A 16766-nucleotide genomic window follows, 5' to 3' on the forward strand; every position below is an offset into this window, starting at 1 on the left:
GATCGCGCATCCAGTTCTGGGCTTTTTTTCTTCCCCTCTTCTGGGTAATTGGGACTGCATATGATTTTCACCTCCTGATAATCCCTCATTGGAAATGATTGGTACTGCTTATCACAAGCCTATCATGTGGACAAAACCAAGGCACAGGGGAGGTGCAAACTCCTCCTCCCCCCCCCCCAAAACAACAGTACTCACTGAAGACATGGCAGGGAGACAAGTTAAAACAGGGCTCTACTTGAGCACTCACAAAGGGCACATGGCTAAGCATGCACCTAAAGTGACAAAAATAGTCATGGATTAAAGGGGAAGGAGGAGAGGCAGGCAAAAAACAAAGGAGAAAGACAGATCAAATGAACAGAAACTGGAACTCTTTAACTAGCTCTGCTTCTTCAAAAGTCTTGCATCATCCAGCTAAACTCAGAAGGCAGGAAAAAGCCTCTACTCTGTGTGAGATGCACAGCACGGTAGATCAAGCAACACAAATGCTTACATATTCCCTCTAGGAGAATTAGAGAGTAACAGATTTCAAGCAAGAATACACGGGCTTTCCAAATCCAATTTCCCAACCAATCCTCTCACAGCTTCTCATCAGCAATTTTCTCTTTCTCCTGTGAAGGGCTCTAGTCTAATTACGCTCAGTTACAGAAAGCCTCTTTACCCTAATCCTCTTCTCAGCCTCAGAAAGTAACAGCATCAACTGATACCTGTGAACTTAGTCTCCTCCATGGGAAACCCGCTACAGCTAACAGCAGAGCAGAATGCCCTCACCACGCACCCATCTACTCTAATTCCCTCTGTTTGCCTTACCAGCGTAAGGACTGCATGCTGCAGCTCTGAGCCGGACAAAATTTTCAAGGTCAAAACTTGTAATTTTGGTATTCCAAAGAAGCAAATTTTAAGCAGAGAATGAATGCAAAATCTCTATGTATCATGAGAACATATATTGCTCCATCTCGTTTTGCTATTTTAGAAAGCCAAAGGAAATGATCTGCCATGAAGTTGGTGGGAAGAGGGTGTTGAAGAGGAGATACTGAGCTGTTTGCTACTTTTGGCAGTGACATTGAAGCCAGGCCCCAACATGCGTAATTAAGGGGTAGACCTAACTCTTCCCTGTTAAGTCTTCATCAGCCATGGAGCTTAAAGACAAACTTCAAGAGAAGTAATGAAATAAAGAGACAAGCAAAAGTTGTAAGCATCTTGGAAGTAATTCTGAGAGGTATTAGACCTAATGAATCACTGCAGTTTTTCCTTTAATTCAGAGAGTGCTGCAAGTTTTTAAGTCTGGCTGTTTAACCCCTGCAATGCACAGTGACCTTTTTATTTTCCATTGCTCTTGCAATTTTCCAGCAGTTTGAGCTCATTTGGGCTAATTATCTCAACATGGAGCCGCAAACGGAAAATGTTGCTGGTAAGTTGTTCCATTCACAGCCATTTAGGCTTGCACTGCTTGCGTCAGGGTGCTACCTGTTCTCTCCGTCTCCGTAGGCGGCGAGGCTTCAACCCTCTGGGCCAGGCTGCTCCCAGCGGCCATGCAAGCTCTGAGGAGAAGTCAGCAACCTTTCAGCCAGAAGACTCCACCCCACACAGTGTCCGCATATGCACCTTCCCTTTGCATGTTTTGCTCGAGTATCCTGTGTTGATACTTGAGCGAGACATGAGCACAGCCTGTAGCTGGCACAGGAGAGTGCACTCCCTGACCCACTGGGGACTCCATGTTCCTTGAGTCTAATTATGGAGAAACAGCAGTTGCTCCAGAGCTAAGGCTGACATTGAGTTTCCATTATAAACCTAGGCTGAACCTTTCCTGACCCCGTCTTCAAAAAGGCCTTCATCTATAAAACATCCCATCAACAGGGAAACTGGTAGGTCAGAGTTGGTAGAGGAGGAAGAAAAAAAAAAACAAAAAACCCTCCCATGCAAAACCAAAGTTAACTTGAAAGCTGGCTTTCAAGAAATGGAATCTAAATACTCAAGTATCTAATTGCGGATTTGGACCCAACTTTGTGGAATTTGTCATTAAAAAGCAGAATCACGATGTTTCAAACTGGTTTTTCTAAGCCCTTTTGAAGCTAAGACAGAAAAAACACCACGGCAAGGCTTGCCTACTACTGACTGCTGAATACTAAGATTTTGCTAATACGCAGTTTTAAATTGAGTGTTACAGGTACCCTTGCCATAGTAGTAATTTGGGAGTAATCTCAACTGTCAAGAGAACTACTGAACTACTGAAACTAGTGAAAAAAGCTTAGAGTCTCCATCTTTCCCCTGAAGAAATCCACTCAAAGAATAAGCAGAGTTTTGTTAACAGAAAGAGCTCTCTGTTCCCACTCAGAGAGTTCTCACCTAATGCTTAGAGACCTTTATTTAGGGAGTAGAGGATTATTCCCAGTTCTCTCTGCTTCTGCTTCCAGAATGTTTTTCTGATGTCCATACAAACTCAGTCCTTCAGACTACAATTTTGCACAACGATGAACACTGCTACAGAAGGAGCAAAATTTCTCCCCTGGAAGCATCCATTATCAGAGACCTTAGGAGAGCTGAAAGGGAAGAACAGGGAGTTCAGAGCTGTCACCTTCAACTGATCCTGCCCTGCAGAGGTCTGGACACGTGAGCTCTCAATTATTCCATAACCTCCACTGGAAAGTCCTTACAAGCCACACAAGGAATCTGTCTGAAGCCATCTTCAACACTCCAAGAATTTCAGGTAGAAGAACATCTTATTTCATGAAGACAAAATATGCCAGCTCAATGTAGGTCTAGGGGTGAAAAGAACTGCCTTCGTGAACACATCAAACACTGAAGAGCCAGGAAACATGGAATTCAGACAGTGTCTGTCCAGGTATTTAAACACCACCCTCTATATGAGAAAGCCTTGCCATCCCATCAGAGCAGTTGCACGTTATCAGTAGTCACACTACCTGGAATGTCTTGGTCCTAATCATAGAGCACCAGAGCTATTCTGTAACCTACTTTAAGGTCATATACTGTACACAAATTAATTTGACAAATTTCCTATAAGATAAAGACTACAAATAAAGCAGATATTACCCAGGCCTTCTAAGAGGTCAATCCCTCAATGTGCTGAGGGCATTTAACACACTGCTTAGCACCCTGAGCACAAATAATTCTCCAGACAGCATTGGGCTGAAGCTAATGTGCTTCTACATCAACACTTTGCACGTTCAAATCAGGAGTTTAGAGGGCTTGCATGAAAAGCAGCATATTTCTTGCTAAAGACAAATCCATGAAATACAGGTGATAAGAGATCTATATTTTCAGAATCTCACATGCAAAGATGGGAAGCTGGAAAAGACGGACAATTGGCATGTGGGCAAATGCAAAACCTTTTCTGGGGAGTAGTCTTAACTGTCCTAAATTTCTAAATTTGAAGGGAAAGCAACAGAGAAGTCATCTTATTAAGATTTTGTTGATGTTCTTGAAAGAGAAACTCAGTATCTCATCTGTTGCAAACTAATTTTTATTTTCTATGCTGCTGACAATCTTGGCTTACCTTCTTTATTTATCATCTCCTATATTTGTCTCAGTAGCACCAGGTTGAAACCTTCTTCCATGGGCTATTATACTCCTCAAATACTTACAAATCGTAATCAGATGCCTGCTCAGAGTGAATCAATACAACGCATGGATCATGGTCTGGTGCAGATATAATACCAATAATGCAGCCAGTACTAACAGCACTGCATAGCCGCTTGGGGGACATTAGGTATATACCTTTGTTTGCTAGTCCATGCCTAGTACATACACAAGGTTTCCCAGAGGAGTTGCACTCTTTCACTAGTTCACACCAAAACTGGGGAAGCACAGCTGTATCTTTGCTACAACAGCATTTCACTTAAACCATCCAAGCAAATTCATTTGTTAGTGAAGTCATAAGTATTTAGGACTTTCAGTCTCATTTGTCAGTCCTTCAGCTCCTGACCTGTTTTGTCTTCCTTCAGGTTGGCTGTTGGACTTTCATGAACATAGTAATCTGGGACTACGAGCAGCACTCTGAGTCTAAAGAGTGCTGCTGGAAGATAAGCGTGGTTTTCTCCCTCTAAAATCCAAGCGCAGACGCAGTACAGCGACTGATTGAGGAGCTGTGGAACATGGTCTTTACCATACACCTTACATAGTCACTCCAGTTTATGCCTTTCTGTGCTTCTTAACTAGTTCCCTACAGATGGCACTGTACCACCATCCAAAATACCCCTCCTGGAAAAACCAACCTAAACCAACTCCCAGTTCATGCTGAGGCATCAGAGGGGAGCTAGATGATCAGCAAGAATCCTGCTTTCTTATCCAGAAGGCTTTCTGCATGAGGACAGAAGCATCAAACAGCAAGAAAGCACAAGCACAAGGCTTTGTACAAACTTCTCTACTATGGACCTCAAGATCAGGTCTAGAGAGAAGATGGATCCTACTACATACAAATCCTTGCTCCATGTTTCCCTGAAGTATATGGTCTGTGTCGTTGCAGACAGGACATCGAGTTGAACAGCCTCTGGGTATGACCTTGTCTGGCAATTCCCATGGGAGGCAGCTGCAAAACCTCACAAGAAGCCAAGGCATGTCCAAAGATTTACACACAGGGCTGAGATGTCAGTAACTAGATGAATGCAATAAAATCTGCAGATTCCTTTTCCTCAGTCATGTGTGGTATTCCTATTACTTTCTCTATGACTGTTTTACATCCAATAAAAACACACTGAATAGAAAATACAGTAGTAGAAGTTACCCTTTGCTCTTTGTATGAAGAGTAATTCATTGGTTTGGCACTTCCCAAGGCATGCATGAAGGAGAAAAGTGCTTGGCTCAAACAGGCTCATAATTATGAGCAGCAAATTCAATCTATGCCGTGTTTCACCAGCTGCTTCTTAATTTCGTTGCTTCTCAGCTGCACAGATTTATGTGATAAGCATTTCTTCACACCATCCCATGACTCCTGAGACGTTTTTTCTTTTGATTCACTATTCTTATTAGTTAAGGGTGAAACTTTGTCCTTAGATATACACTCAGAGTTCCTGCAGCTTCCCAAGCAGCATAATTATGACCAAGGTGATATTGCTGAGCTGCAGAAAGTCTTAGTCTCTTTGCACTTAAGAGGGACTCTTCAAGGTATCACTAACTGGTTGAATATTAGAGCATCATAGACACATAAGTAATGCTGAAAAGCTCAGATTACATCCAGCTATTCGTACTGCTCCCACTAACTGCATAAAAGTTAGCAGTTTTCTGCACAGTGCCTGGCCAGACTATGCGACAGATTATTACAAAGAGGAAATAAGAATGTTGTCTACTGAAACCGCACAAGAAAATGAGGATCAAAATGAGATTAGTATGCAGTGAAGATTAATGGAACTGCCTAAAAATTACAATGAGGACTTCAGTTTCAATCACCAAGACAGAACACGTTTAGCAGTGGCTAAACTTTTGATCCTGAATTCAGAGTAAAATGAGGGGAAAAAAATGCCCCACATTTGTGGGGGCCCAAAAAGAGCCCCCACAGCTCTGAGACTACCCTGATCAGAAATAACCCTGATCACAGTTTCAAAAAATCTAAAGACATCATAAATCTAATATGGTATAAAACTAGATTTACATCTATCAGTATTCTGGTAATAACAACCTACAATAGCTTTCAAGAGTTTTTAACTAATTCAAGTCAGGGGAGAAGGAAGCAAGGGCAGGGCAGACACTGAACAACTCTAAACTCGCTGGATTTAAGACTTGATATTCACATGAGGGCAATCTCTGCGATTTCATCCACCAGCAAGAACTACATGACTAGAAAGCGCAGCACAGCTTTCTCAGCATCCCAAGCAACCTGTTTCAAACAGGTAAAATACAAAAAACACAAAGAGAGAAATTAAAGAACCTCGTTTCCGCTAAGCCACACTTATCTAAGCAATACCACACTTGTGTTATAAAATAACAACAAAAAAAATCCATTCAAATCAAATTCCAAAAAGGCATTGTAATAGAATATGCTTTACAGCACCCTGCTTCTCCACCCACTTTTATCACATCACCTTTAGTTAGTCCAGATTTCATCCCAGTTCTTACTGACCAACAAAGCTGGCCTATGATGCAGTTTAATACTTACACAGTAATATACTTCACCCCTTTAAAAACAAAAATTCCACTGATGGTAATTATATATCCTTTTCCTAAAAAAAAAAAAAAATATTTAATAGTCAAAGGGGAATTTAGCCCCTTTTTCTGAGCACTATGCAGGTATTACTACTTTCCTCTCTCCATATGAGCTGTTCCAGGACCTAGTGAAACATGACTCTATGGAAAACCAGGCACATGTCCATATACCCCCTTCTTAGACTGTTTGCCTCTGGTATTTTCTATTTCATTCTTCCTTAATTTCCTTACTGTTTCACCCTCCCAATCAACACTCTCAGGCTCCCTAAATTCCCAAAAGGTGGGCAAGGCACAGCACGTGTTATGATTGGCTCAGAAACATGAGTGCACTGATCTGACAGTGAGTAAGAGGAGCTACCAGGCCAAGGAGCAGAACAAATTGAACAAATGCGTAAGATGATGGCGGCACCTTCGCTGTAGGGGAACTGGAAGTTGGATTTTTTTTTATCATCCTCCAAATTTCCCAGAACTTCTGGAATTTGACATTTTGGAGACCCTTTTTCTCTTGTCAAAGCCGATAAAAAAACAGAGTTTCAAAAGTTAGTGGACAGAAGGTGATAGAGAAAGCAAGGAAAGGGGGTGAAATATGCTTAGTGCAAGCAGAAACTTCCTTTCTGCAGAACTTAAACTAAGTAACAAGCTAATAATCTGAGAAATCAGATATATTCAAAATCAATGACAACAAAAAAGCTGCTTTTTTCAGACAATGCACAATTATACTGAAACCGATACCACATAGATCTCCAAGAGCAAAGCTTTGAGGCAAGTATCAAAAACATGATGGATGCTCACATGCCCCAGCAAAATACCCATTAACGTTAGACAGAGGTAAACAACAACTCAAAAGCTACCCACTTCAGGGTTGTATTTATCACTTATTATTAGGATAAACACAGTGAAAAGGGCAGGTGAACAGACCTCTGCTCCTTGCTAGGTTCTTCTTAGAATCTTCTCAGAAGCGTTTTGGTGATAGCTACAGATGACGACAGGGTATTGATCTGGACAGGACTCTGAGCCTCACCTAAAAATGAGAGGTTGCTCCTCCATATCTTATGAATTTATGAGCAGGCTATAAAGCAGTGGTAAATGCAAGTATTTCCCAGCTCCTCCCTGGTAAGAGTGATAGGACCTTCCCCTCTTCTTTCAATCTAATGTTAACCACTGCTTGTGATCATCTCTTTCTTTTCCAATATAGTTAAATTCAATGTTGGCCAGCAGCTGCTTTGCAAGCAAACCCAGTAATGCCTGAACCAAATGCCCACCAGGGAATGCTAAATGAGTCTTGTCTTCCTAAGCATTTAATCACAACTGTCATAAGTGAATAAGCAGCCAAGCGTAGTCCTAATCAGGTTGTGTTTGTCTGTGAGGTTTAACTAGGTATGCAGCTCTCCCCTTAAGCAAGCAGAACTATTTTTCCACTCCCCATTTTCTAAGGTGATAACACTGCTGCAAAGATTGATTTGTTCATGATCTGTATCTCACTCTACTTACACAGTAGCGGGACTGAAAGGGACATTCTGTGCCATTCACTACCGGCAAAATGCTTTGTAATCCCTTGTATAAGCACCATCAAGCAGCATCTTGCTGTGGTTTTGCTGCTGTGACTGACTGCAATGCCATTCCAGACCTGACTGCTGTAACGGTGAAGGAGCCTTCCTCCTGCCTCCACTGTAACTACAGTCATAGCCATTTTATACCAACTTGCTCTTGTACTAGTACTGTCCTTTATCTAACTTGGCTCTTCTCCCATGAACAACATCAGCTCTCAGCCTTTGCTCTGTTGGTCTAAACAAGGCAAGATTTTAAGCTCCTCTAGATCTGATAATTTCTTCATCCATGCCATCATAACAGTAATCCAACGGAGATGGGCAGGATCAGCAGGTCCTGCTCTCTGCGAGAGGCACAGTACACAGAGGCTTTGGTTAATAGATCCCCTGGTGCGACAGAGCTGAGCAGCGCTCTAGAGTCCTTCTCTCAATCCTGAACTTTGCTGCTCAGAAGCTGTCAGATCTTAAATTTAAAATATATCTATATCTAAAAAATATACTAGGAAACATGTGATGCTCTAACAGAGAACACATTTCTTGGTGATTGACTAGAGGACAAACTCTGTGCAATCAACGAAGTGCAAAGCTGTAGAAGGTTCATTTCTTGAATAAACGCTTAGGAAGACAGAAAATCTGCAGCGACTAGTTTATTCAATAGGAACAGGTCCACTTCCCCTATGTTCTTATCAGTGTCTAAGTAGGCACCCTCCTGCACGCAGCTGCAGTTGGCATTGGGATTGGCTGAACAGCAACACTGTCACACGGTTAAGCCCAAGCTCTCCTCTGAAGCTGGGCTGTTTCCCGTAATTTGCTGTGTGCTGTGTTGCAACCCTAATTCCTCTGACCAGAGGCCATACCTACCTTTCTAGTAGCTTCAGAGAGTTCACAACTCAACTCCGTTATATCAGTGCTCACACTCGTTTGGTTTCTGCCTGTTCTACAGGGGCCTTACAAAATGGGACCTGCACATCGTGAAGGGTGCTGGTATCCCCACATCTCATTCCTGGGTGGAAATTGCTAGGTTAAAGCCCACCACTGCAGGCCACTCTATCTACATCGAAATTAGTCTGGCAGTTTACCACCCAACATCACAAAATCCTTCTGCATTTCTGTGCTGGATTCTGGTTTTGACTTCTTTGAGTAATACTGACAGCTCAGAGCTACAGAGAACTTCACTAGCAACTTCCCCTCACTGAGAAAACTGAATATTCAACTGCTGCTTCTTTTATTTAAGCAGTTATATATTCATATGAAAATTCCCTTTTATCCAACTATAGTTTACTACTAATAATTTAGGGTTTTTTGAGATGTGACTTCCCTTTCTAAAACCATTGTGAATCTCCCTAATACGCCCTGCTCATCAGAGGGTCTAGCTGGTGCATTCCTTAGTTCTCTGTCTGCTGGGAGGGGATCTCGGGTGTCACGGAAGATGACGCATTTGCCACCTTTTAATGTCCTGGTCCCAAGAAAAGTGCATTTTTTTAAATGTGCATTTAATTGGAGATAAACGTGGGGGCATGCGTGCGTGCGTACACGTGCGGGTGTGCTGGGGTGAAGAACAGAGGAAGGAGTTTTTCCTGAACTATTGCTTTAAATGAAAGGTAAGCCTCTCCACCCTATCTCCAATATAGTGTCTTTAAACAATCTTTCAGCCACTTGTAATCACTTTACTCATTACCTACCAAAGCAGGAAGCTCCCTAATGATTTGTTTCCCTTGTAACTTTTTAACATCACTGTAGTTATTTGGGATTGTGTTGCCCGTGAAGGAAAGTATTTTGGTACCCCTCACCAAGGAGTAATGTTGATGACAGCGTGGTGGTGATACTCCTGCTGCTGAGCGTTCCCTGGCTCGCTGTGCTATGGGGAAGCTGCTCGGGGCGTCCCAGAGCGAGGTTTCAGCGTCACGGCCCAGTCTGGCATTTCCCCCTGCCCATGCAGTTAGCACAGGGAATCAAAGGGGCTCTTAGTATTACACATCCCTCACCTTCCTCAGCACGGCACAGACGTTACTAGTCCTCTGGGGTACTTCCAGCACTACAGTTTCCCCATTTATACCTGGAATTTTGATATACAAGGATTCAAGGTTACATGCTCATGCTATCAGTGAGTTCAGTTTTTCTTTAATAAAAGCAATATAGTTTTAGGGGAAAGTTAACTAAGGAAAAGAATCCATGAGAGAAAGAAACAATTTCCAGAGACTCGGACCAGTGAACAAAATGTGTGCATGAAACATTGGTATCTGATACCATAACTTAGTTCTTTAAGATGTCCATGAAGACACAGGGTAATGCATACTAAGAGTTTCATTGCCTCCAGTGGAGTTTTATCATTTTAAAGCTGTAATAGCTTGCTCGTATCTTTGATTCAAAAGCCCTCATCCTCTAGCTCTGACCACAGGGCCTTGTGCTTTAAAATTTGAAATTAAGGGATAACGCAATGACAGGTGTCAACAGAGGCAATGTCATTCAATGAGAACCGAGTGCTCCGCACATTAATCTTGGTTCCTCTTGCCAGAAAGGCTATAGTAAAATACAGACATTTCTTCAACGTGGCTGCCAGCCTCCTAGCCCCTTGCCTCACATTCCTGCCTGTGCACTGCCCCCCTCCACCATACGGCTACAGCCAGCCATAGGGCAGCACAGGGTACAGATTACAATTAAAAAATAACCTTCATAGGAAATTTTTAATCCAATTCCATTCCCTGATTCTGTTCTCTGTATAGCCCCCAGGCAATGGCATTGGCACAGCAGAGCAAATAGATGTATAAGCCACTGGCAGGGGTTTCTTATGCATTCTTGCCCTTGAGAGAGATGTCCCAGGAACAGAGGACAGGAGCGCTGGACCAAGCACAAGACTTGGGTCATGGTCTCTTAGCCAAAAAAGTAGGAGAAGCAGGCTCAAAACATCATCTGTATTTCCCCATAGGGCCTAGAGCTGGTGGGGTTTTACCTGCATTCTTTGGAGTCCGTTACTGATGCAGTTTTCTGCAAGTAGACTATAAACGTCAACCACAAGCCCTAGCCTTCTGTGCCACTGCAGGTTATAGCCTTATACAGATATTCAAAATGCAATTGCTTGCTCCTATTATAAATCGCTCTGCAACTTTCAGTAGACCTTCCCTACACCCCATAGAAAAGAAACCCATGCAAACTCATGCAACTTCATCTCTTAGAACATAAAGCACTGAATGTTTTAAAGGGAGGCTGAGGAACACAATGAAAGCATTTCAGCAAGACAGCACTTTCTGAAAATAATTCTAACTAACCTCACATTATGCTTTTCCCTTCCAATATGCCTTAAAAATTCAAGCAGCTCATAAAGTCCAATAATGCATTTGGCATTGATCCTCTTACTCAAAAGAGCTCTTACAGAATGCTTTCTGCTCCGCTAAAGCTGCATTAAGACCTTCATTTTAACAGTAGGGGCTCTGCTACAGCTCTGAAAGATAATTATACATCACTGAGGTTTTTTTCTTCTTTTTTTTTTTTTTTAAGCCAAATGAAGAATTTTATCATTACTAACCTTGGGCTTTTTCTTTCCTTATAAAAGCTCTTTAAATAATATTAAGAGGAGGAATAAATTAATGACACTGTCTGCTAAAAGGATTTATGGGTGAGTACATTCTAATTCCAGCTGCAGCACGTTTACGAGAATAGATTTGTTGAAGGATATCCTCTTGACTCTCCTGACATTTCTCTGACGTCCTTTCAACTTTCTAGAGAAGGAACCTGACAACAGTCTAACAGGCAGCCCTGCCCACCAAACAGTTCATCCCCTCAGAGACAAATGAGGGCTTGGAAACACAAAAACGCTGCCCTTCACCTTCCATTCCCAGAGGGGAAGGAGTTTCAAGCAGGGCTCGTGCAACAGGTGGTGAGCAAAACAGCACCAGGCAGAACAAGACCAGGCAGCGATGGTCCCGAACATTTATCTTTAGACACTGCCTTTTATAGATGTAACTTGCTGAGCTGTCGGAAGCTTCACTAAAACGCTTGTTTTTAACAACTTCAAATTCTGTCCCAGCAGGGCTGTCAAGCTGTGCATGTAGCCTGAAGATGTTACGATGACAAGTTCATGCAACTTTGCAGGAATCTCCTAATTACAGGATCCTGTTTCAAGTTAAGTTTAATCCCATTTTATTAGCTGGTGTTTTCATTTCAGTGATGGGCTCCGTCATCTTCATACATCTGTGGAATGTCAAAGATTTTCTGGGAACCTATGCAAGTAAGTTACTTACCATTTCCCTCCTCTTCCCCTCCCTCCCACCCTCCAATTTTATTCTAGAAAAATACTTGATTTCAAAGGAATGGTTGGGGTGCAAGGATGCAGATTTTTGTGATATTCAAAAAAGGTTTTTTTCACTGAATTGCATCAACAAATACAGAGTTATTAGCTCCACAGCACTTCCAAAACACTTAAACATGGACCTCAGAAATTTATCTAGTGCTACAATCCACGCTACCAGTATTTGTGAACATATACAGCTACAAGCACTAGGCAGTCTTATCAGCATGGTCTTCTGTGCTGTCTTCAATCAAGGAAGATGTTCCAAAGTCTTCATTTTCCAATCTTCATTACACTAAAAATAAGATACACACATGGGACCATTCCTGCACAAAGGCCATACCAACTCTATTGTACAGTCATACACTTGAAACAACATAAGCAGACCCACCACCTCATCAGATAAGTGTTTCTGCTGTAGCCATTTCAGGGAGGAAGGAAAAAAAAATCCATCATACAATCAGTAAAACTAAGTCAGAATGAAAAGGAAGCTCCGACATTGTTCCAAAGCTCTTTTGCACTACTGTGATTCTGAAATCAAACTTTTCCTGCCAACAAAATATACTTTGCCCAGTTAAATATATGCAGGACAGTAACTACAGCAATTAGTCCTTACTAGGACTAATTTTGTCGCAACATCAGTTTTAAGTGTCAAAAATTCCAACATTTACTTGCTCTTGCTGTGAGTTTAATTAGATGATTAGAAAGGACTTTGGTTCGGGAAGCTATTTTCCCAGGGCTGGAAGTCCCCAGCTGGTACACAGTAACTGACCCCCTACGCATTCCTAGTCCATTACAAAGCCCAGCAGAACGGGTCTGACAAGCCATAGAAAAAGGAATAGGAAAAGAATTTGAACCCATTGAGATGCAGCTTTGAGTTACATTAGGAAAAAAAAAAAATACAAGCACTTCTGCCTTTGCCTCTGGATAACTCATTATGTTTTGAGAACAGAACAACAATTTTGTTTGGAGAAGCAGCAAAGAACAAGGAAAAGAGCTTATGGGACTCTCAAAAGCAAGTAGGGATAAGTATGTTAGCAAGACTGAAGTCCTATTGGGCCTCCTACTGAGCAGTTTTATATATAGTCAACACCTAGTGAGGAGAAAAAGGCTTCTCTTTAAACACGAACTTTTGTGAATAACCACGACACCACGAACTTTTGTTACGACACATTATTTGAACCCCAAGTTTACAAGCCAGGACCTCAAAAGAGAGAAAATGGATGGAAGGGATCCTTAGGAGTATTAGCATGGCTTTTCGGTTTGGGGTCTTCTACGTATCATATCAATGTCAAATGTGGATGCCACAACCAGAGAAGTTAGTTTCCTCTGCAAGATGCAAATGTGCATTAATACAGCAAAAATATTCCTGAAAGTCCCACACATTATAATCACATGCTGCACAATCACTATCCAACATTCCTCTAGTTAGCTGAAAACCAAAACACAGAAGACAGGCACAACACAGTTTGAAGCAGCAGTTTCCATGCATACCCTCCCACAGGAGCTCCTGGAACAGCAACGAGGAATAAGAAACAAAAAAAGTTCTCTAGAGAGGACTCCTCATAGATCAAGGACAAAAACTTAGAGAAGTAGCAGAATGCTTCCAGGATTATTTAAAGTGTTTCAGGTTATGGCAAGAAGATACAGACCTTAAAAAAAATGGCATCTTGCAAAGCATCTTGTTCCCCTTATGCTGTACAGTTCAGGCAGAACATGATTTTAGCAGTTACCTTGTGAATTGTTAGAATTTGAGATTAATACTTTGCATTATTTGAAAGCTAGGATTTCAGAGCTACTTTCAGAGAGTATAAAGCATGGGTTTCTGGCTTCAGCACTTCACAAGGCAGCAGCCACTATAATCAGATTGGAGTTCAGATGGGGAAATAAAGAGACGTAACTTAGAATTAAAATTCCAGTTAAGAATTCTGGGAACTGAAACTCCACTTTCCTCAAGCTAAAGAAATACATATAAAACTTCTCAAAAGAAAACTAAATTCTCTGCCATAGATTCCTAACGTTTGCTTCCAAGCCAGGTGGCATAAGACCCCCGACCTTCAAAACGACTGGCAGACCCTCAGTTAGCAGGAGGGAGAGCCACGCCAAGCAGCCCGCCGCCGGTCCCCATCGCCACCGTCGGTTCTTGTCCCCACACCGCCCCTCGAGCCACGCTTGCTCAGCGACAATACAATCCACATCTTTTTAAGGAACAAGATAACCATCCTTCACATCTCCTGACTTTCTACTTGTGTTATGAAACTTTTTAAAAATGTATCTACAGTTTGTGTCGAACTTTTAAAAGGGAAGCTGGAATTGAATTTGCAAAGGAAGTCAGCATTTTAAACATGAATTATTGAAATAGCCTCGACTATATTGGATACACAGTTTTTAAACGGTTAAGTTCATCTGAACATTTTTTACATTTTAAAACTGTTCCATTAAGGAGGAAGTATTGTCTGCAGTGAAGGAAGTGAACCTGTCTGAAGTATATGATAATCAGCTCTTGGAACTAACAGATGTCATCATCTCACCACAGCTCTTTTATTCGCGGATGGACTTCATTTACTTTTTTTATCCTGCTTTTTCAATTCCCCAATGATGTCATTTGGTCATTAAAATTCAAAAATTGAAATAAATAGCCTCTTAGTCTTCCTTTATGTACCCGCCTACGATGTTATTGCCATCAAAAGTTGCTTTACCACTTCAAACAAATTCTGTTTCTGAGCTCTCAGGCAGTGACCTCTACAAATTCAGTGGATGACTTTAAAACTTCAGCAGGAGACATGGACTACTTAATGAGCGTAGGTCTCGTTAAGACAGCTACCACTACTTGAATATGCTGGATTACAAAAATCCTGCTTTAGTACAACATGAAATATTTGAGTTTTTTTTTTTTTTTAATATACTAGATATTTATGCAGCCTGCTCTGAATGCATAACAAGTATTCTTTAATGAAAAAGTACTTTATACAGAAAAATCCACCAGAACAATACCACAGGCAGTGAGCCAGCCACAGACCTGGCAGGTATCTCGGCAGAGGTCAACAACCCTGACACTGCTGCGTGTCGGTAAAGCTCCTTAGTTTGATCCCTCTACTCTAGAAAAATCTGCCAGGTTTTTGCATAATTCCCTCTTCTCTCTCAAGTACACTGCCCTCTTTCTCACTCCCTGAGTTAATTTTATGTCAGCCTCTGGGAGAAACAACGGTGACACACCAGTGGACCACAGCTCATTGCAAACACCATTCCAAAGTGCCCAGCAATTAGCAATTGGCAGAAAGTTCGGTTTTGGCACCAAATCCTTTGATTCCTACAAACTTCTAAAATACAAAAGGAAAAGGTAAAGTTGCCAGGATGTTCCCATTAGGCTTAGAACAAGAAATCCGCATCTTAAACAGGTATCTCCTTGGAGCTGGGAAATCCAAGTTCATACAGAGCCTCATCTTTGTCATAAGGAAAGGGCCATATTTGTACCTATCAAAATTTTAGTTGAGATGCCCTCAAGTTTGTTCACCAGAAGCTTCACCACAGTGCTACCACTGCAGAGCAAGTCATTGCTTTTTTAGTTGTTTAGCTACTAACAGCAGGGAACTCACTGGACAACTGATTCTTCATCCCAGCCAGAAGAAAATTGCTTGCTCCACACTGTTCCTCAAGGCCTGGATGGTTTAAGCTATGCAAGGTGGGAGAGAGTAACTATTTTTGTACTGAGTTCGTTTTTTAATACGCTAAAGAAACCTTTAGCCTTCATGTGAACACAGCTGGTATATGTGTAACGGTCATATACTGTGTGTGCATGCACATACATGCAGATAGATCCAACTGGGTACACAGTGTTTAATATGGTTCAGTGACTGTCTGGATTGAGACAGAAATAAGTTAAAAGTTAAAAAACAAATCAAAACCTGCCTCAAATTCTGCTGCAGAGGGAATCCTAGGCATGGCTACCTACGGTACAACTCAGACATCTACAGCTTGCTTCCAAAAGGGAACAAAGACAAGGGGTAGAGATGCGAGGAAGAACGTATTGATCTACTATGCTGCTGAAAACATCTGACCTAGGATGACCTGGGAGACAGCATTTATTACTCTCAGTCCCTCACTCAAGAGGTTTCAGGGGACAGAATCACAAAATAGACAGCGCAGATATTTACCTGTCTGACCTCTCAAAAAAGGCTGTGCTCCTTTGGGTGAGAAGAAAGAAAAGAAAGGACAGAAAAGGCTCAATTTCAGCTTTGTCCATCTTCAAAATATGTTTAATACCTGTTCTAATAGTCTCTCCTTTTAAGACTGAAATGAGAAGTCTTGATGGGGTCAAAAGGTGGTAGAACATTCCAAGAAGATGACAGAAATGCAGCGATACCTAATGGTGATCTATGGAACTGTATCTCTGGAGATTCTCCAAGCCTTTTTGTTAAAGGGTAGGACCCTCCTGCATCAGCAGGGATAGTCATTACAAAAGCATTAATTTCTCCACACTCCCAGAGAAGCACTCACTCAAGGGAGAATTCTTTGCCTCTCCTGGCGGGACTGGGCAGCAAGTAGAGCAGCACTCCCAGCAGCAAGGCGGCTCACAGGAAGTACGGTTCTGGCTACGGAGATGGGAATGTCTAATTCCATGAGCTTTTTTGGAAATGAAGTGTGGGGGGTGGATATCAGTCATAGTTAAAATTCCCAAACAGATGAGCTCTACAAGATTAGAGTGGCTCAAAGCTGGGTTCATGTTTGCAACCACTATAAAAATGAAGAGGGGATGGACGGTCCAGCAGGCAGAGCACAGG

At 41.9% G+C, this 16766-nt stretch overlaps 1 protein-coding gene across 3 annotated transcripts in view; it reads right to left on the minus strand.

Moving 5' to 3' along the window:
- Positions 1 to 16766, minus strand: part of CNNM2 (cyclin and CBS domain divalent metal cation transport mediator 2) — a 136065-nt gene that overhangs the window by 53671 nt on the left and 65628 nt on the right. The window lies entirely within an intron of this gene.

The sequence above is a fragment of the Rhea pennata genome, chromosome 7 (genome assembly GCF_028389875.1).
Source record: "Rhea pennata isolate bPtePen1 chromosome 7, bPtePen1.pri, whole genome shotgun sequence".
Classification (NCBI taxonomy): domain Eukaryota; kingdom Metazoa; phylum Chordata; class Aves; order Rheiformes; family Rheidae; genus Rhea; species Rhea pennata.